Consider the following 25,125-nt stretch of genomic DNA (forward strand, 5'->3'; position numbering starts at 1 on the left):
TCAACTAATGAACATCAGGTGTTCAAGTCTATCGCCCCACCCCATCACAGATTTAGAATTTTCCTTTGCAAATTTCATTACAGAGTCCAGGGCTTAGGGTCTATTTCTTTTCCCATTTTTTAAATGTTGTCTGGGGTGCACTTTTATGAAGAAAAATATTGGATGTGACATGCTTGCATATTATGAGAAGGACTGTAAACCCATGTAACATTTCCAAGCCAAAAATATTTGTTATATTTTATTTTTAAACAAACAAACTCACTAGGACCAAAACATCTCATTTCATTTCCCCCTCCCTCCTGTATATGTTTTTGCTTGTAGTTGTAGTTCTATGTATCTACGAAAGCAATGGGCATGAACCAAGACTTCAACAGATGTTGGATACTGTTCCTAAAACACAGACTGTAATGTTTTTGTTGGTGCTAAATAGGCACATGCATGCCTACATAGCTCCAAAACCGCTCAGATTTTACAGTACTTTGAAATACTGAAAATCCTGGCCTGTTTCTTGTGTGTATAATCCTAGTACAATATCTGCATTCACTGTAAGTCTGTGCCAGTACAGTTTGGGACCAATATATACAATACACACATTTGACTACAATCTATTAGTTTAGCAAATTGTAGCATAGGTGAAACTGCCCACATTACAAACAAAAATGTTGCCCTTTTTTGAATATAGGTTATAAACCACAATTTTAGCTGGGCTAAGGCCTGGCTTCTATTTGTGTGCGTATAATATACATCTGTAATTTTGTAGATCTTAATCAGTAGTGGATCAGGGATTGTCTTATTTGTGTTTGTACAGCATCCAGTATAATGGGGTCCAAAATGTCTTATTTCACTTTGGATGCTACCACCAGTTAAAGGCATCCTTTTAAAATTTATTTTCAAGTTTTTAAAATTTCCATTGGCAGTTTGGCAGTTACTAGCAGTGAAAAATATGCTTACAAAAGGGCAGCCAACATTAAACACAATGGGGAAGGCTTTAAAAGGTATTCCCTAGCAGATGAGTGTGGTTGCATTATACTAAGACTTCAAAAGGACATAGGGATTGCCTGCACTGACCCATAGTTCAGACTATGGGGGTGTGAAAGGCAGTGTGCGCACCAAAGTGCTGCACTGTAACTTCTCCGTGTGGATGCTGTGGGCATGAACTAAAAGGTTCCTAGTTCACTTTAATAGAGTCGTATTTGAACCTTTTAGTTTGCACCTGCAGCGTCCACAAGGGGGAGTTACAGTGCAGCACTTTGGCAGGCTATTGGCACCCCTGTAGTCTGAACTCTGGGGCTGTATAGACATAGCCTTAGAATGCTAAACCAATCATAACAAGCCATTATTTATACTTCCAGAAAAGGAGATGTTTCACTATGACTGAAACACTTATTCATCACTTCTGTGCCGGGTTAATGGACTGGGAATAGAATAGTTGGTTTGCTTGAAGATAGTTAGACACTGTCAACTCTGTAGGTGAACAGTAGATATTTACAAATATAGGTCTGGATATTTCTTGTAGTTAGAGATGTGGGAAATGAGCACAACACAGCTCAGTGACATGCAAAATGTGCCTGATTTTAGTTTTAGTTAAATGCCAAACTCAGGCCTGGTTTGCTAAAAGATTTGCTAAGGCTCACACACATTTTGAATCAATGTAGGACCGGTTTAAGCAAATCTGCACGAGCCCAGTTTTGATTCAACCAAGGCAAATTTATGTTTTTACATCAAAAGCATGCAAAATGTGCAATATTGCGTGGCCCTACCCCAAACAGAGTGTAACTCACTGAAGTTTATCTGAATTTTGTCTGAATTTTCATTTGAGCTTTTGGGTATTTTTTCTTTTCTTTATCTGTATGTTAAGTGGGATGCATGTGGACGGAGACTGAACAAAATTTTTGCATGAACTTCTGCAATGGAAAACTGCCAGTTTTCACACGCTTCTAGTCATTATCTGAGGCTGTTGTAGTCATAAAATCCCTAAGTATTTTGTGGAGGATTATTTATACTGTATATCCACAGCTGTGAATGTAGCATCTTAAAAATACCAACTGAATATATTTCTCAAATGTTTTACTAGTGATCACAATTGCTTTTGCTCAGGACTCTATGTCTATAAAAAAGCATATAGAAGATAAACCCAAAAAATAAAACAAAGATAATATTTAAGACAAAAAAATGGGTAGTTGTAATTCTGAAATATTACAAACATATTACATCTAAATTATTTTGCAAGAAAATCTCACTTAATTTAAGAATATATATGTTTTAGGTTTATTCGTGTCAATGCAAGCAGCAAAAGATTCAGAAAATAACTAAATTTAGGAAACCTGTTGACTAAACAGACTTCTCACAGATTTACCTTTCTTGTGACAGGCTTTTGTCCCATCAGAACATGGCAGAGAATTAAGCAACCAGTTCAATGAGTTTGCTACATTCATTAAAGCCCTATCCCAATCATCAAATCAACATGCCCTAAGAGCCTTCCAAAAATAGCTGGAACAATCCATAAATAATAAAAAGCAATAAAATAAAATGAATAAAAAGAAAGAGAAAAACATGCCCTTTTCCTCTGTCTGCTCTCAGTTGAGTGGACTAATATGCTTGACTCTGTATTAATACATAAATAGTCATCCACTCCTTAGTTTATTGCCAAGTTAGTAATGTGCTTTTCACAAGAATCAGAGTGCTATATGTAATGTTAAAAAAGGACCCAAACCCAGACCTTGGACCTTAATATAGAGTCTGATTCAAAACTCACTGAAGTCAATAGGGATCTTTCCATTGACTTCAACAGGCTTTGGATCAGAACCATTATGAACTATGGATGGCTTACATGCACACAACATGCTGAGCAGTGGGGACTGAATTTGGGACTTTCAATATTATGAATATTGGTCTCTACCACCTGAGCTAAAAGATCCACCTTGAAGTACGATCTTTAGGTCAACTGGTAGAGACCTGTAGGCCCAGGATTTCATCTCTGTTTATATCCATGATGTCTATATGTACGTGGTCATGGTTTATTATGTAGTGCCACCCAGATGGGACATAAACCCTTATCAAGTTCAGGTACCCAGGAGGGAGTATATCATAGTCTGGTTCAATGCATGTGAGAATGTCTCCCTTAAATGGCTGGCCCCAGCAAGTATAACATGCAACATACCCACAGCTAAAGGAATTTTCCTTGAGCTTAACACAAAAGGTAGGAGGTCTGTGCTTTTGGTGCTGTAGTATCTGGGCGCAATCTTTACTAACAACGAGCCTGCATGCAGTTTTAGGTCATTGCGAGCCACCAACTCTCATTGAGAAGTACCTTATTCACAGGTATTTCCCATTGACCATTCACATTTCAGTTCCCATTGACAGCACCACAATTTAGCTCCAAAGGATCATCCCTAAACTGCAGGGATATTTGGTATCTTGAGTCCATCTTTGTAGCTCATTCCCATTTCTAGTTCGTATCACTTTTACATTTCATTTCTTCTGTGTGATTTTCAGAACTTCCTTTTTTTTTTTTCCAAAACAACCATTGATGAGAAAAGACTAGTCTTGGGGGAAAGCTCTTTACAAAGCTTATTTGTAATTTAAACACCAACGCATTAAAAAAATTATGTGCTGCTGCTTAAAATGTGAAATTAGCAAATGAAGATCTCTTACAGCCCCTAACGTTTACAAGACTCTTGGTATCATGTAGTAGATACTCAATGCAATCAGCATGTTCTACACAGGTAATTACTTTTACTACTAATGGTGCCTCCCACTCAGTGAGGAAGGCAAGAGGTTCCAACACTATTTAATCACAATGCTTCATTATTGCTCTACCCCCTACTGGGTAAAACAATTCACAGGCTCTGTTCAGTGACTCTCACAAATGAGAAAAATTTATTAACATGTGAGCAAAACTGCAGAAGAGGCACCACCCTGGACAATTTTAAATGGGGATGCAAAGTTTTGAGCATTTGTCATTTGATTTTTCCCCAGATCAATAACGAAAAGAGCAAGATGGCAAAAAAAAAAAAATTCCCCGGGGTGAAACTATACCCTCCGAGGGATCTTTTTCACTAATGTCCCTGATGTTTCCTTGAGACAGAATGCAGCATGTTAAAATAGCTGCATTTTATGTAGTGTTTTATTTTTGTTATTTTTATTATTTGTTTAGTGCCAACAATATGCTGCCAAGTGTTTAACAGCCTGATGAATCAAGGAGGGATGTGCTGGGAAAACAAGAAGCAGGGAATAAAAACTAACTCCTTGTGAGGATTGCTGAGTTTAAGAGGGACTTGAGGGAAGCGCAGGTGGCAGTTGGGCTAACTGATATGGCGGGGGTATTCTACACATAGGATGGGATTTTCAGAAACGCTCAGTGTTGGCCTAATTCTACTCCCATTGTTTTCAGCGGGAGCAGAATTAGTCCAATGTGGAGTGCTCTTGAGGTGGGATATAACTTTGATCTATGTCATGTGACTCTGACCGGGAAACAGAGATTAGACTCTCACCAGAACTCCTACGTACATCTTTATTACAGCTGTGCTACAGGTAGGCTGACCTGACCAGACAGCAAATGTGAAAAATTGGGACAGGGGGTGGAGGGTAATAGGAGCCTATATAAGAAAAAGACCCTAAAATCGGGACTGTCCCTATAAAATCGGGACATCTGGTCACCCTAGCTACAGGAATAGCCTGTACTGATTCCATATTGGCTGAAGTTACTTCTATTGACCCTTCCTGTCCATGGACTTATTTTCCTTTGTACCAGTTAAGAGAAAAAACTCAACACCTATATACTCTCTTTAACCACAGATCTGAGCATCCTTAGAAATGTTGCCAGAGACAGACCTTCTGGCAGGAAAGGAATCCTGAGAGCATGTTCCTAGGTCATGCCAGCGGAGGGATGGGAGTGCTCATTCTGCAGTGAGGTTGTAGTCCTTTTACAACTTTCATCATTATTTTCCAATATCCATCCATCATACAGCACCACTAAGGCCAATTTTTCATCTATTATCAAACCACCTTCTCTCTTTACAGACACATACACTTTGTGCATGTTCCTATTTGCATGTGCACATGTGTATTTGCACATACAAGTTAGGTAGCTCAAGCACTATTCTTGAATGCAGCAAAACTGAAGTGATTCTGCTTTACATTTGCTAATTATAACTCCACTTTTGTGTCAGCAGTTATTCATGGGTGAAAACCTGGAATTACAAGTGTTGGGGGACAGTTTTAGAAATCAGGCACATTCTGTCTGCTTTGGCACTTGTGCAATGCTTGCAGATCCTTTAATCAAAGCCATTGTCAGATGCAAAGCTAGTGTGATGAATCTATGGAACAGCCAATTCACTCATTTGCTTCCCCTCCCAAGGAGTGACGCAAAGGGTCATAGGCCAGCTGCCAGCGAGCTCTTACTTGGACTGTAGCAGCAGCAACAGCGAGCCTGGCACTGAGGTGAGGAATCAGAGACTTGAGTAGGAATTAGGCTATATTGACAGGAGGTCACAGTCGTAGTAGTAGAAGCATCATACAGCTGTAGTAGCTTGTAAGCAGGTCTGAAGCTAACACTATGACAGGGTGACAGGAGGACAATGCAGAGGGGCCACCAATGAGACTACAGATGGTAGAACTCAACTCTGGCTAGAGAGATCTACAGGCCAGAACTTAAATTGTCCTCTAATAAAGGATTGGATAATACTAGAAGGGTCCTAAGGTGGGGAACAAATTACGGCATGGAACTTCTGTTCTAACTGCCTAAGCCACTATAGCTACAGTATTCACACTCTTTCCTTTCTCTCATCCTTCCCACTCCTTTCAGTCAGTCATGAGAGAGCTTGCCTCTGAGTCTGCAGTACATCTGGCATGCTACCAACTATCTGGAAGAGTTTGGTGTTCCACATTGCTCCATAGGGTATGGCCAATTACAGAGATGACAGTGGTGGAAACCTGGTACCTTTAAGGGGCTCAGGGAACCCTGGTACATTTTAGGGGCCCGTGGGCTAATTTAACTATCAGAAGCTAAGCTTGCACAGGTCTTATGTGTTAAAGTTATTGAAGTGCCAGCAAAGTGCTTAGTGGGCAGAAATAAGCAACTGACAATTCAAGCGCTTACCTAAATCTTGAGGGGGAATAGAAAGATTTGTATGGGGAGATGCCTAAGTATATAATAGTACAATAAGCAAAAAGGATCTGATCCTGTGAGGTGCTGAACTCCAACTGTGAGCAGGGCTACGAACACTTGTTTTGTAAGACTCCCGATAGTTGATTTTTTTTCTAAAAGCCCCAGCTCCTGGAGCCACGGGATAACATGGGAATCTTAGCTTTCAGTTTTGAGAAGCAAAAGCCACTCTCATGATTTTGTGGGGCTTGGTTCATGATTTTTATGGGATTGGCAATATTGGGAGGGAGGTCTCACAAGTTTGGACCCTAAGCTATTACTAATAAATACATTTCGTACAGATCTCTACACAGCCTCCATGCAGCATTAAAAAACAAGCTGAAACATTTTTATTGACTCAGCAGGGAGCAACCATTTAGCTTCTAGCCATTAGGATAGGAATGTAGCTGACTTACTAGCCCTCCCTTAAACAGTGATTTATATTAGTCATCTCAAGCCTTTATTTTTGACTCTTAGTAGATGTGTGTAGTTCTAATATGTTTATTCACTTTCATCACAGAACAGCAGAAAAAATATGAATTGCAGAAACAGTAGCTGTGCAGTAACAGATCATGATCAATGAAGGAAAACAGATGAAAGCACGTAGCCTTAGTTCATTGTATTTTCAGGATGCTTCCTAAAAATCTCTTGCAATCAAGGGCAATAATACATTTTCTTATCATGGTAGGAATCACTCAGGTGATGATTAACAAGTTTTTGTCCCTCATAGGTCAGCCAAAAAGAGTGTGGTAGGGTGTACACTTCCTAGAACCAGCTCCTAAAAAGAGGGATTGAATGAGTCAGTGTGTATCAATAATGAATGTAAATGCAGCAAATAAATGTAACATTTACCCTGAAGAGTCCACATTATTAAAGAATAAACCACATTATTATAAATAAATAAATAATGGTGTTTAATGAGGCTAAACAGTGTATTTTCCTTAAATATTTTCTGCATGTTAAATCGAAACAAATGGGTTGATAATCTTTAGATCACTTTACATACATAATTCCAAACCAAAAATGAAAGGGGGAGATGAAAATTGCTGCTTTGAAATTTTTTGGGGGCAGCTTAAAAATAAGACCCTTTTCTAATTAAGAAATCTCTAGTGGATTCACCTTTTGGGACACTACCAGCTCAGAAAAGGCACATTTTAATAACTGACTGCAAGCTCAGATGACTTTGTGGTTATACCTCATGTATTGAAGCTTAATGCAAACAAGGGAATTTTTAAGCACATGAATGTGGAGGGGGAAAAAACTATTTAAAGGAGTCAAATATGCATGTGTCTTTTAGTAAAATAAATATATGCATTTGCTTCTTACTAATCAAATGGAAAATTGTTTTGTTTTAATGGTTTTGAAACTTCCCCATCCCTTGAGCAAACAGTACCCATTACTTTAAACACCTCAGTGTCTAGTAATTGTTCACAAATGTGTCAGGCTACCAGTAATTTAAGTCCTGTCAGGAATAAATCTCAGACACTCACTTCTTCCAGTCAGTGACTTGAAAAAAAAACACGCCCACATGTCAATTACAGGAAGCTCCGGCACCATGTCTTTGTTCTGAATTTGTGTAAACAGAAAAAGCTTCTTCCTCAGTAACAACTGTTTTCTAAAACCTATATAAATGTTTATGTGAACTATCCTGCAACAGCATCTAACATAAGCAATAAAAACAGGTACATAAAAAACAATCTGTGTTGTACTTGTTGGCAATAAATGTACAGTATGTAGAAGCTATATATCCAGTTGTGAATTATTTTCTCAGAGGTCTGACCTCAAAACATTTAAATGTTAGACTGTAAATCAAAATGATATACTTCCAACATCCACAGATTATTCTCTCATTTCCATGTCCTGCTAAACATGTAGATCCAGAAATAATTACACATTAACATGTAAATAAACAAGCAGGTAAAGGTATATGCCAGAGAGATGGGCGAGTAAGTCAAATGACTGAAATATATGACTGGACATTTCTTCACCTGTGTTATTGTTCTCTGCGAGCCACCAGGGAGTAACCACAACCCGATGGCTGACTGCTGCAGCATAAAGAACAGAAAAAAAATCACTGGAAATGAGCTACAAGGAGAGTTTAAAAATATATATATATACAAAAGTGAAATCCTGAAGTCAAGGAGAGTTTTTCCTGAGTAATCAGAGATAGTTGTGGTGTCCTTACTCATGTTTACAATACAGGTTATTCTATCAAACTCAGTGGGTCAGATCTCCAGCTGGTGTAAATAGGTGTAGTTTCACAAATGTAACTACACCCATTTACACCAACTGAGGCCCAAAGGGATTACTTAAGGTATGTATACACTGGGGGAAAAAAAAAAAAAAAGAGAGAGAGACCCGTGACAGTGAGCGTCAGATCCCCGGTCAAATGACTCAGGGCTCAAAGTAGCAGTGAAGACATTTGGGCTCATGCTGGAGCTTGGGCTCTGAACCCTGGTGAGAGGGGTTTCTAGCCCAAGCCCAAACATCTACACTGCTATTTTTAGCCCTGTAACATGAGCCCAAGTCAACTGACCCAGGCTCTGAGACGGACTATTGCACGTCTTCCTTTTGCAGTGTGGACGTACCCTTACAGAGCCAGGTGCTTCTCAGTGTGCATAAGAGGGTATCAGAATCTGATCCTCAGTGAATAAGAAATAAGGACTTTAAGATTTGGCCCAACATCAGTCTAAATGGCCGGGCCTTTCTAAACCCTGATAAAATCTACCTAATAAAGCTAACCTGTGATTGCACAAATGGCTTTGGATCGAGTCCTGTGGTTCTCAGCTAGGAAGAGTTCCCACTTAATCCCATGAGAATTTTACTGGAATAAAGAATGTGGGATCCGGCCCTATCTAGAATGACTCACTCTCAATTGTGCTAGATTTCTTTATGGTAAGATCATGTTATGTTGCCAAATGAAAGGAAAATGAAGTTCAACAGAAGGAAAAATACAAACAAACAGTGGGAGCACATGAGGTGCTGCAGTTTAAGTGGTGTTTTTCAGTTCTTTTATGCATCATAACTGTATGCAAGGCTGCCCTGGAGCTCAACTATAAGAACAGCACTTTGAGAGGAACCCACATACAGAAACAAATAGCAATAAATGACATAAGTACAGCACATATTGTTTCAGAGAGAGATGTATAGAAAATTGGATATGGTATAGAAATTATAATGCAGGATAAAGTCTATTTTGTATGTCTGCATACACAAACATGCACACATGTATGAGATATTTATGAGATAGATATAATGATTCAAATTTAAATTATGCTATTAGAATACTGGGGGGAAGGTTTCCTCTAGGGATGGGATTTTCAAAAGTGCCTGAATGATTTAGGAGCATATGTCCCATTGGCTCACCCCCACCCCTTTTTTTGTGTGTGATACATTGTTGTGAAGTGGCGAAGGCATGACCATGGGCATCTTCTCCTTGCTTTCCCCCTTTGAAGGCTCTATTCTACCACCCTGTCCTCAATGGCACATCGCCAGGGGTGGGGAGGTGAGTTACAGTAACTTCCTACCCTCAACTCACTCCATGGGAGTAGCTGGGAATTGTGTGGTAGGAAGGGGATCTATCTGTAGTTGATAGCTTGATTAGGCCAGTGAGGTTAAGGATTGTTCAGGGCTATTTTACTGTCTTGGTCCATTGGACATTCTGGTCCCCATTAGAGTTTCCAATTTAGAAGGAGGAAAGGTTAGAAAGTCACTCGACTAGTGGTGAGAGAGCTATGGCATGGGTACTGAGCTGCTTGGTGACAGTCTGGGCACAGTTAGAATTAGATCTGGTCAGAATTTCCCCTCACCATCACCACAGGGAAAATTTCACCAAAAATGAAAATAATGCATGGAAAATTCCAACCTTTTGGTGAAAAAATTGAAGAAGAAGAAAAAAAAAGAATGTCTGGCTGTAACCCAAAAACTTTTAGCTGAAAACCAAAAAATTTCTATTCAGAAACAATGCTATTGGTGCTTCATGGAGTTTATAGTTTGGGTGCCTTGTGTCCCCATTCTCCTCTTTTGATTGGGCTCTAACTACAGCTCCCACTATGCACCATGATATGCCACAGTGCATGATGGGAGTCACATGGTCACAGTACATCATGGGAGATGTGGTCCCTTAGAGAGCCTGGCCCATGAAGAGAATGGGGACATGAAACATCTAAACTACTACTCCCATGGGATACCACAGAAGTATTTCCAAATAAAAATTGCTGCAGATCCCATCCATTCACACAGGGGTTGATCCAGTGAGGTGTACTACCCATTAGTAGAGGAGGATGCTAAGCATCTTGCAAGAGACACCAGCGCCTCACAGGATCAGGCTTTTGCTGAGGAGGTGATGACAGGGTATGTAATCAAATATATGTGCAATCTATTTTTGATTAATATTTATCAGACTTATTTTTAAAAATAAGTTGTAATCTACCAATCAAATTTGAGCTGTATGAAATAAGTTATAGGATACCGTGTGGTTTCCAGTTTCATTATCCTTAAGGAAAAATAATAAAGTAACTCATTAACTGCAGTGAAAATCTTCTGGTCACATGGACTTCTAACATCCTTATTCCACAACACTTCAGGGGCAAACATTTCCATAACTCTCTCATGGTTTAAAAAACATCCATCACATGCCTCTTGTCCCATGCACAAGATGATAAATAACACATAACCACAGTGCAACCCATTACGTATTCCAAGCTGGGTGAACTATGAGATAAGATATTTATCCTTCTCATGAGGATATCTGTTCATAGTTTGCATGGCATGGAAAGAACGTAGTGCACTGAATGACGACTGATGATGATTAATGTATTATTCTACAGAGTATTATGACTTCTTTTCATTTGCATTGCATTGTTAGGAGTAAAATGTGATAAAATTGCTGTTTGGGTTTGGGTTGCCGGGGGGGGTGTTTGCCTGGAATTTGTTAAAAATAGCATTTGAAAAGGTATTTAAAAAAAAACCAGAAGAAACCACACTTTATAGTTTCTGCTGGTGTAAATGGGTACAGCTCACCAATTTATACCAGCAAAAAACTTGGCCCCGTATGTGGATAATCAGTTATTTCACTTTTGATTTTTATTTTAAGGCATCCAAAACTTGGCAAACTAAGTTCCCCCCTTTTATGAAGATTCCAGACATTAATGCTACCCAAAGCCAGTGTATTAGCCTTGAATGTTACAAAACCCTGAACAAATCCAAATACATAATTTCCAAAACATGCCTTTTCTAATACATTTTTGGAGGGAAGTGGGTAATCACAGTTTCACAGATTAGAAAATCAATGAAATTTTGGAAGTTATGTTTTTTAATGCTATGCTCTAGCGAAGTTAAAAAGTTTGGGGTCATTCTTATTCACCATGCACTACAGTGCTAGCATTCCCTCGGTCTTGCTGCCTCTCCCTTCCTACAACACACGTGCAGAGATGAAGAATCCACACCCACCAATAACTTAAGAATCTCCAAGTCTTACTCTAACTTTGCTCATGGGCAGCTGTTTTTTCTCCTCTAAAGCTGTTGCTACATTTTTTATCATGAAACCCTGTCCATGTTGTCAGCCTCCGTCCCCCCCTTCGGCATAAGTGCTCTAAAGTATAGAGAACAAAGAATATCACAGTTAATCCTCTCCAAAATTTTATCTGAAGACACCCAGATAAGCCATAATTTGTCTGAGCTCGGTTTGGAGCTAAGTGACTGAGATTCAGATACAGTAATTTGCTGTATTTCCATTTAAAAACAACTAATGCTTCCCACTTCTAATACACTGGAACATAAAATGCATGTCAGTTGCTTATATTTGGGGATTATAGGGTTATGAGATTGTTTGAGTCTGATTTTTAAACCAGTTAGGCATGCCATTGAATGCACCGTCATCACAATTCTACACGCGGATTGGGCAGCTCTGTGTACCGATAATTAATGATGCTTCTTTTATGTTATTTTCTCATGAAAATTATTTAATTCATTTAATTACTTTATTTAGTCAAATAATTTCATTTGCACCTGCAGTCATAATAATTGTGCACAGAAATTTTGTGCACCTAACCTGTTTAAAAGCCAGGCCCATTGTATGTTAGAAGCTACCATTCCTTTCTAGCTCTTTATTTTGCCATTTCCTTTGTATGTATACAGTAAACTAATAATACTCAGCACTTATAGATCTTTATTTTTTCAAAGCAGTGCACAATTATTCACCAACATTTTCTGGAAACTGATCGATTAGCTTTATTTATATATATTATTCCACATTACAGAGGAGGGTGGAGAGGTTAAGGCCTGAATGCACAAAAGGAGTTAGGCATTGTGACACTGAGCAACACAATGCCTAACTTTTAGGCACCTGAAAATCACTATGATTCACAAATTTGGAGTTAGGCACAGTTAGGCATAGCTTCTATACAATAAATGGGGCGAGATAGGCACCTTAGGCCTGGTCTACACTTAAAATTTAGATTGAATGAGCTACTTTGTTCAGAGTGGGAATGCCCGTAGTTAAGACAACCTGATCCCTGGTGTAAACGCGACTAGGTTGAAGGAAAAATTCTTCTGTCTACCTAGCTACTGCTACTAGAGGAGGTGGATTACTTACATTGATGGGAAAAAACACTTTCTGTTGATGTAGGAAGTGTGCACGCTACAGTGTTGCAGCACCCATTCTGTAAACGTGGCCTTAGACTGAGATTCACAAATGCCAACACGTAGGCAGGGAGCTGCCTAAATGAGCCAATGCCAAGCTAAGGGGTGTGTGCTAAGCTCTGCCCTTGTCTCCGAGACAGGCGCCTAAATCCAGACTGCAGGGTGGCGCCTATCTCTGCATGGGATTCTCAGCTGTAAACCCTCTCTTGATAGTAAGCTCCTAGACTGTTAGTGAGGGTAGGTCTACACTGCAATTAAAAACCCGTAGCTGGCCCCTGGGGTTGTTTAATTGCACTGTAGACATTTGGGCTCGCTGGAACCCCACCCCCCCACCTCACAGGGTCTTCAAGCCTGGGCTGCAGCCCAAGCCCAAACATCTATAATACAATCAAACAACCCCTTAGCCCAGACCCTCTGAGCCAGAGTCAGCTGACTCAGGCCAGCTGTGGGTGTTTAATTGCTGCATAGACATACCCTGAGAGGCCAAGAGGAAGGGAGACTACTTCCCTTGTAACTTTTAGCCCAGTGGTTAGGGCACTCCCCTGGAATGTGGGAGACTCCTGATTCAAGTCACCCCTCTGCTTCGGGGGGCAGGGTATTAGATCCTGGGTCTCCCACATACTGACTGAGTGCTCTCACAGCTATGATATAGAGCAGCGGTCTCCAAAGTGGGGTGCGCAAGACCATGCATGGGGGTGCATGGCCAGAGGAGCTCTCCCCGCTCCGTCTCCGGCGGCAGGCCGGCGGCAGCTCGGCTCTCCCCGCTCCGTCTTCGGCGGCAGACCGGCGGCAGCTCGGCTCTCCCCGCTCCGTCTTCGGCGGCAGCTCTTTTTTCTTTTTTTTGTTTTGCTTCCCCAGAGCTGGCCCTGGTAGTGCGCAATTCAAAAAGTTTGGATACCCCTGATATAGAGCATGCTTATGCTCTCTCTCACTCTGAATTATTTGGGCCACAGAGAGACAATGCCACCTTACCTATTTGAGACATTTCTGCAAAACGCAATTATCTTTGTGCAGGAGCTGGGGGCGGGGGGGCAAAATGGAGCCATTTTCCAGTTCACTTAAAATGCAAGAAAACCAAATTTCAACTTGTTTCATCATTTGTAAATGTCGATTCCATTTCTAAACTTTGGAACTTTCAGCCACCTCTCTTTAGTGCACCCTTATGCATTGTTGCTAATATGGATTCTCCATGTACATTTTAATAGCTCTCTTGTCTCTTCTTTGTAAGAAAGAAAGAAAGCCCTAAACCACATGAGGTAAAAAAGGTGATTGCAAGGGACTCTTGTAAATCTGAGCTCTCCAGCAGGGAGAATAGTTTACTTCAGCTCTGGTTTAAGCTTTATCTGTGCAATACTTGGCTCATGTCAATTCATGTCAGATTCTAAAGATTATTTGATTTACAACAGTCTCGCTGCTGTCCATAGGCCTTGCCAAAGTACAGTATATATAATAAGTTCCAGGAAGGGGCGCAGGGGGAATTGTGAGTACTGATTACTTCAAAGATATAACTTTGGACAATGAACAGGCTTGGGGATAAAATGAATACCAGAGGAGGAGAAACATTATTATGACCCAATCCTGCACAGGTTTGGTTTTAAGAACCAGGCTGGACAGCTGTCATTCAGGGATGGTCTAGACACATTTATTCCTGCGTCAGCACAGGGGCATAGAATAGATCACCGGTTCTCAACCAAGGACCTGGGGTCCCTTGGGGGGCCGCGAGCAGGTTTCAGGGGGACCTCCAAGCAGAGACAGTGTTAGACTTGCTGGGGCCCAGGCCAGAAAGCTGAAGCCCCGCTGTGTGGGGCTGAAGCCCAGGGCTCCCGTCCCTGCCACATTGGGCTGAAGCCAAAGCCTGAGCAACTTAGCTTTTTGAGGACCCCTGCGGTAGTTAGTTGATTCCTGTCCTTAGAAGAGAAAAAGTCTCGGGTACCATGGTGATAGGTGTAGTATAATTGTACAAAGCAGATATAAAATAAGATACGTTATTTATTATTTGTGTTATTGTGGACATTAGGAGCCATAGTCATGGACCAGAACCCCATTAGGCTAGGTGCTATACCAACACAAAATAAAAGGATGATCTCTGCCCCAAAGAGCTTACCATCTAAGTAACCTCCCTGCAGGGAAAATAAGATCCTATGTCATTTTTTAAAAAGTGGTAGGGTACAAGATGCTCAGCTCTTAGGGTAAGAAGGATCATAAAATACGAAGATAGATAATTTAATTCTACATCCCTCAAACTAGTTCACTCCAAAACAATATTTTGTACTTTACTTTTACTATAAAAGCCAAATTTGGTAGAAACAAGCACTTCATCTCCAGGAGCCACACAGACTGAATGCCTTCAGTAGCTATGTTCTGAACCCCCTTCTCACCCCCCCCCCCCACTTATTTGTTGGTGTATCGATTAATCTAAGAACCTCTTCCTAGAAGGTTCTTCATTTCCTCCGCCTCAAGCACCAAACTGCAAGAGAATTAAATGCACAGTAAAACTACCATGTGAGAAAGGTTTATGCATTATGTTAAAAAGTGCACTCTTGATTAATGGTGCCATTAGGACGTGGAATTCACTGCATTAGTCTGTTTAGGCCAATCCAAAAACAGCCCTTAAAAGTATAACAAATTTGCTCAAATGCTAATGATCTGAACCCCGCACTGTTCTGTTGTATGGAGCTAAACGTAGGTTTTAAAGCATTTGTTTTACTAGTAGCCTCACTTCACCTGACTCGGCAATTCAAGAATACACCAGCTCTCCTGGTAGGAAAATATGTCTATACCATTCTCTCTTGAAAATATACACTAAATGATCATTAAAAGAAATTATTTTTTCATGCCCTAAATTTCATATCCTGGTTATTGAGTAAAAGAGTTTGCTAAGGATCAGTGATGATCAGTGGTGAGAAAATACTTAAAAAATATGGTAACAAGTTCAGAGGGCCAAATTTTCAACCAGCTTTCCCTTTTACATGTCTATGTCTTGGATGCAATTGATAATTGCCCTCAGTGGTAATTAAGAATGTTTCCATGTGTACATGACAGAGGAACTTGCACATCTGTAGGTGCACACGCAAAGGAAACAGGCATTCAAAGTCAGAACTGCAATTTAGCCCTGAGTATATTCAGGTTGGGGGAAACTGACCTTTCTGGCCAACGCTCGCTATTTAAATATTCCAGTTTCCTAACATCATTTCCAAGTAAATGAATAGGACCCAGCCATGCATAAATAGGTAACCACTTTTTAGAGCACCACGAAAACCTTACGTGAAATGTGTGTAGCTTTTAAAAAGTCAACAGAAAATGTTTTTGTTAGAACATAAGGGGAGCCAGAACTTTGAAAGCTTAAAGTCTAAATTGAACCAATGGTCTGGCAGCGCTCTGCAAGTCAAAACCAACTGATAGAAGCTGGATATACACATATGACAAAGATGTTTAATGAAATGATATACATAGTGTCACTAGACCACCAGGAATAAATGCCAGAATATTTTCATTGGCTCACCTCATTCATGGACATCCAGCCAAGTCAGAGTCAGGAATTCTGCAAGAGTCTGGCACCACTCATATTGGCTTGCCCACCTCTAGTGGTCAGCCACAAAATATCCACCCAAGTAGTTCCTTGAAATACAAGAAACTAAGAGCATACAGAGTATTCCCTATAGGAGGCTGGATTGTTTCTGATGTCCTGAAGCAATGAGATGGGGCATCACCTTGAGAACTGGATTCAGGGCCTAAACCCCACAAATTTTGGCTATTCATGAAGGGCTTGAATTACGTTCAAATGGGCCTCTGACAGCTTTGGTAGCACTCTATGCTTCAAGGAACAAAATCGTCTGTTATTTCAGGAATTAATTTACTTTACCAAGGAGCACAATGATTTAGCGCAGAACTCTGAACATAACTTGAATTTTCTGGGCAGAGTTTCTACCACTAGGATTAAATTCAAGAAAAATATTGACCAATGCTCTGTGTTCTTTTCACTGCAATATGTAATATTTCTAATAAGATGCGCAACAAAGCACTCACTTTTTTCTGCTCTGGTGTCAGAAGAATGTGTTGAATGAATTCAAGCGTTGACATGGCATGTGACTTTCCCATGCCTTGTTTGCAAACATGCAAACTGTGTGTGTCCAGACATCCCCAGTCTTCAGCTTGTTCTCTGCAGTCTCCCTGATATCCAGGGAACTTTGCGTTTGTCTGTTTCTTTAGATATCCGTAAAATACATCAACCGTAATAAACATATTGTACAGTGAGAGTCCTATTTTTTGTTACATTTAACTGTTAACTCTGTTAAGGAGTTTAATTTTTAATTACATAAACCTGTATGGTCCCCAACTGGTATCGAACCTTCAACACTAGTCAAAATAGGTTAAATTTAGCAAAGCAGAAAACTCAGTAGTGAGTGAGCAATATGCTGGCTAAATTGTTTACTGTGTTTTTCAATTTGCAACAAGAATGCTTTTATTCTGGACTATCTTGGCCCTTAGCTGAGCTTCACTAGCTCTTGCAGTTTTGTAGACTCAGTTCTGTACCTGAAACTGAGGGTACTCTTTAAGCCACACAGCTATCTAAGTGCCTGATTGTGCTCTGAAATCAGGTATATAAGATACCTAAGATGGCCTAAGTTGCATCTAGAATTTACTGCATGTACATTTGTCTGCAAATTATGCGCACAGAAAACACCAGCCAGTTGTTTAAATCTGGCTATCCATCTTCCAGCCAAAAGTATATCATGGGAAATGATTTATAGCCAAGATACAAGTCACCAGTAGAATAGACACCAAAGTCTTAATGAGGTCTTAACACACCTACAGTATAAACATCATATCCTATATACTGTTTGTAATAAGCTGGCCTGCTCCCCTGCTCACAAAGGATCCACTGCCACACTCTTTTCAGGCAGCTTCATTTTCCCAGTGTAGGGAAAATGAACAAAACTAGTTCCTTAGCCCACCCTGGGCTTCAGCACCAGGGGATTTAACCTTTTACCTCTTAGTCCTTCCTGCTTCAGGGCTTCCTGCAGGACTCTTCCAAGCTCTGTTCACTAAGCATTACCATCTAGGCTTTCTCCCTGAAGGCCCCTTTCCCCCCCAAACAGGTTCCCACTGCCTCCTCTCCCACAGAACTTCCTGCTGTTCCTGCTTCTTGCAATTCCCCGGCTCTGACTCACCAAGTCTCTCTCCTCTAGGCCCAGATTGCCCCCTCCCCAACCATTGGGATCAGCTGACCAATCACAGGTGCACTGGCTCTGCTCCCTCTTAAAGGGGTCAGTCACACTGTGACACCACGGGTCTCTTTTATCCATCCCTCTTATCTTAAAGAAACAAATGCTATGTAGGTACATAAGGCACATCTTCCAGGTGTTCCTGCTCATTAAGATGAAGGGATACACTCAGTAATCAGCATAGCAACTAATTATATTACTAGAATAACTTTTACCTACAGCAATATCCCCCAAAGTTTGTATGTATAGTAAGGTATTTTAAGAGTATATTGTTTGGTAAAGATAAAACAAAAATCAGAGATTATATCTGCTGTTCATGGGTTTGTAATGAGGTTGTATGCTCACCTTGGCAACCTCATAACATGTGGTTTTTCTCTCACAAACTCATTAGCTTGTAGAACACATTACCAGGCAGGCTAGGTGGAATCTTGACCTACTTAATTTCAATTGTGAAAACGTACTGGGGTTGTTTTTTTTTGTGATTTTCAAGGCTTCGGTTGTGAGTGACCTTACAAATATATTTCAGGCAAATATTTGCATGTAGAAGCAGCCAACTTGAAGTGTTCTCTTGTGCCTATTGGGAATAGACACAACATCACATGGAAGATGAAGCTGCAAAACCTGAAACACTTTTGCAACACATTCCATATGAACATGCAAATGAGTTCCACATATGCTTTTACAGCAAAAACACAACATTATCCACTCATATTTTGCCCTGATAGATCAGCCAGACCAATGGCCTAACAATATGTGCTCTGTATTGTTTTGTGGAAGACAATTTTAGGGTTTTAGTTTCTTCCTTCTTGTTCTGGCAAGAGGTTAGGAATTATATGAAGATAACATGCTCCAGCCCTGGCCAGGAATGCCCTTTGATTGACGGATGAGTAGAACTGATGTACTCTTTGGCCAAGAGAATATTAGCTATGTTTTTTTGGATTCAGGGGCAAGTGTGTCTGTGTATCTGTGAAAAAAACGAAAACCAAGAAAAATGTGGCTGAGAAGGAAAGAAAAAGATCTTCAGGGATCTTGGAGGACTTCCTCAAGGAAACCAAAAAAATACAATGTGGTCGGGCCACCAGTACATTAAATAAAATTTGTGTGGGCCAATTTAGTGCTAACAGAAATGGACTGACTAAAGTCAGGCATAGCATGGGTGAGCACTGTCTAAGCTTTCCTACACAGCTCTGCAAATATACCATAAAAATGTTATCTATATAGTGCACTCTGGAGCACCAAGAGAGACATCACACATCCACAGGAATACTGAACACCTTTCATGTCAGCAAAGGAGCAGATACAGTAACTATGAAACAAACAGGTTTGTCTGACTCAGAAAATCTTGTTTAATTTTGTCTTGAGAAATCTGGATCTGCATTACCTGATTATAGCTGTGCACAGATGCAATAAAATGGAATCGTACCTAGTGCCTGATCTTAGCCAGTATGTAAGTCATACTCTGCAGGGGAACCAAGGATGAAGGAGGACCAGTACTAGCCTGGTACCTGAGAAATCTGATTCCAAGTCCCTGCTCTGCCACAGATCTCCTGTGTGGCCTAGGGCAAATCACTTAGGCACAGATTTCAAAGGTATTTAGTCACCTTTAGTCACAGGATGTTAGGTGCCTAGATATCTTTAAAAATCTGGCCCTTAGTCTACCTGCGATGCAGATCCCCATCTGCAAAATCAGGATAATAGCACTACCCTAGCTCACAGGGGTGTTGTGGGGTTGTTAAAGATTGTGAGGGGCTCAGACACTATGGTAGTGGGAACCATGTAAGTATCTAAGATAGATGGAACCCCAGAAAGTCCACATCCAAGAAAGTTGTCAAAAAGTTTGAATCCATAGGTAGATTTGGAATTGGAAAGTAAGCTTAGTTAGATGGGAGGTTATATATAAATAGCAATTTCTTCCCATTTGACTGTGGAGAGAGGAAAAACAGTCTAATGCTGCTAGCCTGGCAGTGCGTATGCTAATAAAATTTTGTAATTCTAGCATGGGAATGACTAGGCTTTTTCATGTGTTTAGCCTCCAAACATGCCCAGCATGAACTAGGTCAGTGGCTCCCAACCCAAAGTCCATGGTGCTTACTTTATTGATTGCCAATAGAGAGAAACATTGCAGAAGTGAAGGGGCTATCCAATGAAGAAACAAAAGAAGATGGGAGTGAGTAACTCTTTTACCAAAAAGCCAAAATCCCCAAGGCAGTGAAGACTGTTATAAAAACATTAAATGCTCCCAACATTAGTTTGCCATGTAAAAAATCACTAGAGTTTCTGCAGGGTTGTTATGTGATCACAAATAGATTGTGATTCACAGGACAAAGTCTTAATCATTATATCATTCATGGGATATTGTGTGGTCATTTGGGATTTAGAAAAAACTTCAGACCTTGAAACTAGTTGTTCCTGGGCAGAACCTTCCCTCAACAGCACCCTTTTAAACAAAGTATAAGATGTGTAATTTTATTATCTGTGAATATTTTGTCTCTGAAAGATGTCAATATCATCGTACTGAAATACACATAACTACAAGACATGTCAAGGAGAAATTGACCTGTTCTGTGGCCTCAAAGCTATTTTATTATCTCTGTAGCTATCCGAGATACTTTGAGTTGATAAACCACAAATAAAAAGTAGTTTAGATAAAAAGTGGCAAGATACTCAACTGCAGATGAAATACCAGTGTCATCTGATTTTCTTGGGGGCAAGAGACAGCATTTCCTGGATGTATCAACTTTACAGTTGGCCAGTGTCAGAATCATTTGATGAGTTCAAGTACAGGGCTTCTTGTTCATGCAGTTCCCATGCTTGCCACATATTTCAGCATCATGTTTCTCCCACGTGCAGCCAGTCTTGACAGATATAATCTCCAGACCTATAATGGATGCATATACTGTGCATATTTTGGAAGGTATGGAAAGAATCTGAAGACATTGATGCATCTGCTAGTTGCATATGCAAAAAGGAAACTTAAGAATTACCATATGGGTTTTGAATGATTAAGTCCAAACTCTGCCCTGAGATATATGCAGGCAGCACTCCTTGATTTTCAGGGAGCTCCCATATCTGAGGATAGGGTTAGACCATTATTCTGTACAATTTTCTTTGTTTAAATAACACAAACATAAACTTAAGGTGACAAAGACAAGGCCTAGTACTTTTCAAATAAATAGCATTTGATATATATTACAGCATAGACATTGTACAGTATAGTGATTATACAAGAGACTTTAGGTTGTGTTATTGGGGCAGGAAAAACCTAGGGCAGAAGGAAATTATCTTGGTTATATGCTGGGTAGAACTGCATCTTTTGTATACACAGGGAACACACCTAAGTTTGAGAACCACTATGGCGATGCTTTTCGAAGTGACTAGTGATTCTCAGTTCCTCCATTTTTGGCTACTTAACCTTAGGCTATGTCTACACTACCGCGGTAAGTCAACCTACGCTACGCAACTCCAGCTCTGTGAATAACATAGCTGGAGTTGATATACCTTAGGTCGAGTTACCACGAGGTCTACACCACAGGGAGTCAACAGGAGAAAATCTCCCATCGACTTACCATACTCTTCTCGTCAGGATAGAGTACAGGTGTCGACTGGAGAGCAATCTGCAGTCGATTTGGTGGGTCTTTACTAGATGGCTTAAAGGGTCCTGCTTTTCAGAATTGTCCGGGCACCTACCCCCTGCAAATCAGGCCTCTTTTTAAAGTATCTCCAGATGGGCACCCAAATATTAATGCACTCAGAACCCAATCATTTTTTAAATTCTTGGCCATGATTCCTAAAAAGCACTATACTTCCCTTGAACTAATGACCGTATAAAACCAAAACAAACAAGTCAAAGTAAAAATGAAGATAACACAGCAAAAGCAATAGCTGAAAAAAAGATTTCTCCAAATATATTACAGGACAAATTTTCAAACAAGTTGAGTGTGCAGTTGCATGTGCAAAATGCACATGCTGGTACTCTGCATGTGAAAGATGGATAACTGTTCACACAAACACACCTAATTAGCTATTTGTATAAGCAGCTTCCTATCACAGAACAACTGTGATAACTTTGCACAGAAATTAAACATGGAACTGGGTATAAATGGTGTTTGAAAACATGACCATATTCAGTCTTGCCAGCTCTCTTGATTTTATAGCTAGTCTTGAGAATTTGGTGTTTTTCTTATAGCTCATTTCCTGAAGTCCTGTGATTATGAGAATCTCAACTTTCATTTTTTTTTAAAAGGAAGTGTCTAGCCCTCATGATTATGGAGAAAAACCTGAAAACAAGAATCTAAAGGCTTAAAACCCAGAAGGCAAATAAAAAGAACTCAAAATGTAGTATTTTTTAAATCGTATGATTTTCAAGCCACTCATGATTTTGGGGGGCCTGACTCATGTTTTCTGAAAATGTGGGGTTAGCAAATCTGTGATTTATTTATAATGTTTATGTTCCAATGGCTAGGAAAGATGAAGTATTGCATATATATGCATACATGCAGGTCTTTATGCTATGCATTATGCAATAAGCAGCCTTATACTGGAATCAAACTTTCTTTATTCATTCACAAATGATTCTAATGAATTAAAAAGGAAAGCTCCTCTTTCTTCATTTAGGGTGAGTCATAACTTTGATCAGATTACTTGGAAAACAGGTTTCAAGCTTCTTATGAACTAATGAATAGGCAAAAAAACCCCACTAGAACTAGAATAGAGACAATTCAAAAGCATCTTGAGAGTAGTATGATTAGGATTCAAGGGATTTTTGTGCATGATGTCATTTCCTTCTTTAGTTATAAATAGGGTGTTAAACCAATGGTGATCACAATGCTTAGTGCGTGCAGGAACAGATCTACTGGTCAATGAAGCCAACCTCTTCCAATTCTGTAAGATTTTGTGCTTGTAATTGTGACGGTTAGGGGTTTGGCAACAATACAGGATGACGTTGCCTAAAAGATAATGGAAACAGCTGTTGTTTCACTAGGAACAGGAACTATGGGCCCAATTTACTAACAATTGGCTTCATTCCAGTTAGCAGAGTGTCAAATTCAAGAGGCAAGTAAATGATGCTGAGTTGGTTCCTTGAAGATGTGCTGATGCAATCCATACCCAACTTTGCAATCAGCCAAAATATGATAGTGCTACTTCAGTGGAAAGCAGTCCAGATTATTTCAGCTACTTCATCAAATTAAACACCCAAATCAAAAAAGCACAGATAAAATCGCCCAGTGGCAAAGCTTAAAAAACATACTGACCACAAATATATCAGTGAAGGAACACGTAGAGAATAATCTGTTACTAAGAGACAAAGGTGAGCCTAGACTTGTATTATATATTTAGACACACCAAGCTGGAAGACAATTAAAAAGGCTTTAACTGTTCTGTATTTTAAGGAGAAAAAAACATCTGCAATCTTCATTAGAAACTCTATCCTTGTTCATATAAATGTTCCGAGCAAGCATAATTTTTTATCAGATATGAGCCTTTCCCCTGTAAATCATTTTAATTGTTACAAATTCAAGTTACGAATGGAAGGCTTAAAACATTTCTCAGTAATCCTGTCCTGTCCTTTGATGTATTCTAAATTATTACACATAACAAACAAAAACCAGACATATAGACTTATTTGGTGCCCTATTTGGTGTGCAGTAAAAATACGAATGTTGTCAGTGGAATGAACGTATAAGTGAAGCAAGCTAGAATTTGTGTTTTTTATCCAGTCAAGCATTTCAATGCATGCTGCTTATAAACACACAGATCCATGATCTTGACTTGTCTCAGCTGTATCTTGTGACTGTTACAAGGGCTGGGTGGAGGAGGGAAGAGGAAGGTGGAGAAATGACATGAATATAGTCTCTCTCTCTAGCTATGTGAACAGTGATGTGGACTGAGTGTGAATGTATTGCCAGAGAAGAAGAGTATTCAGATCCCGAGCAAGGCTTTCTTTCTAGTCCAGATCTTACTCATTTTTTTGCCCAATGCTTCTTCTGACAAGCTGTCCATGGAGTCGCCTTTAGTTAACCCTTTAGGCAAGACACCTTTCCTGGAGGTGTAATAGGGTGATTATCACTCAGGGTTAAATTTTGAAGGTACAACTGTACACTTGCCTGGTGTTTGTGTGCACAGCCCCCTTCCCATGCTTCCCCAGTGCACCTGCACAAATCAAGGGCTTGGGCCTAACCTGAATTAAGTGTGAGCATCCTGAGTTGTGTGCATGCAAATTGGGTGTGCGCAAACTTATGTCTTTCAAAATGTGGCCCTGAACCATTAGGGATGATCCTGCAAGTGTAAATCCAGAGTCATTCTACAGATATCAACAGAGGTATTTTCAGTTTGGTCCTGCAAAGGAATAATTTGCCTGCAGAAGCAAATACTTTATCTCCAAGGGAGGGCAATACATTTATCGCCTGATACTGGAGCTTGGGATGAAAAAAATTTGCATGGGTGTTTTAGAGTAGAATTTAGCCCTTTGGGAATTAAAAGGTTTCAGCTGCTCACAGCATCAGTCCCTAAATCACTTGGTTTTAGTGGAACTCCTTAAGCTCTGCATTTCTTATAGGAAACAGTCGAGGAAATGGGAAACATGCCAAAGCATTCAAGTCCCAAAGTGAATGACACTCTCCCCATGTGGGAAACAGGAAACTTGTGTGTTTCATCTTGGAACACTGCTTTATTTTACATCAGCGTCCAAAGCATAAAATAATCCCCACCCCCAAGGCCCCCAGAAGACACATGTAATTTACAAGGTAAATATTTCCTGACCCAGAAAGCTAGCTAATCCCTTTTACTATACCACAGACACTCTCAAGGGGAGCAATATCACAAAGCTAGACTATACTGGGTGTGGGAACAGAAGTGGAAGCCTGAATTCTAGCTCTTCACTATACTACAAATACAAGCTAGATGGGAGCAAAACGAATAATGCAAAGGTGCAGGTGCCTCTGAATCAGAGGCTGTTTGCAGGGACCTGCTTGGGCATTGTAACAATTCCATTACGACCCAAAGTTTCATCATTGTCATTATGTTACACACCATGGTTCTTTAAACTTCACAGTGGCAATAGGGATAGCTCTGAGATCCTCCAGCTCCAAAGCACTAGAACCGTGTAGCTGGAGC

At 40.1% G+C, this 25,125-nt stretch overlaps 1 protein-coding gene and 1 long non-coding RNA gene across 4 annotated transcripts in view; both read right to left on the reverse strand.

Moving 5' to 3' along the window:
* Nucleotides 1-25,125, reverse strand: part of TSHZ2 (teashirt zinc finger homeobox 2) — a 262,531-nt gene that overhangs the window by 206,310 nt on the left and 31,096 nt on the right. The window lies entirely within an intron of this gene.
* LOC122462802 lies at nt 3,499-20,646 on the reverse strand. Of its 2 annotated transcripts, XR_006285606.1 has the most exons (4): nt 17,778-17,945; nt 16,814-16,990; nt 8,134-8,190; nt 3,499-6,923 (listed from the first exon to the last, which is right to left on the reverse strand). It is a non-coding gene; the product is annotated as an uncharacterized LOC122462802 (long non-coding RNA). The 2 variants fall into 2 exon arrangements; XR_006285607.1 differs by lacking the exons at nt 8,134-8,190; nt 17,778-17,945 and adding an exon at nt 17,959-20,646.

This window comes from Chelonia mydas, chromosome 13 (assembly GCF_015237465.2).
Source record: "Chelonia mydas isolate rCheMyd1 chromosome 13, rCheMyd1.pri.v2, whole genome shotgun sequence".
In the NCBI taxonomy this organism is placed as follows: domain Eukaryota; kingdom Metazoa; phylum Chordata; order Testudines; family Cheloniidae; genus Chelonia; species Chelonia mydas.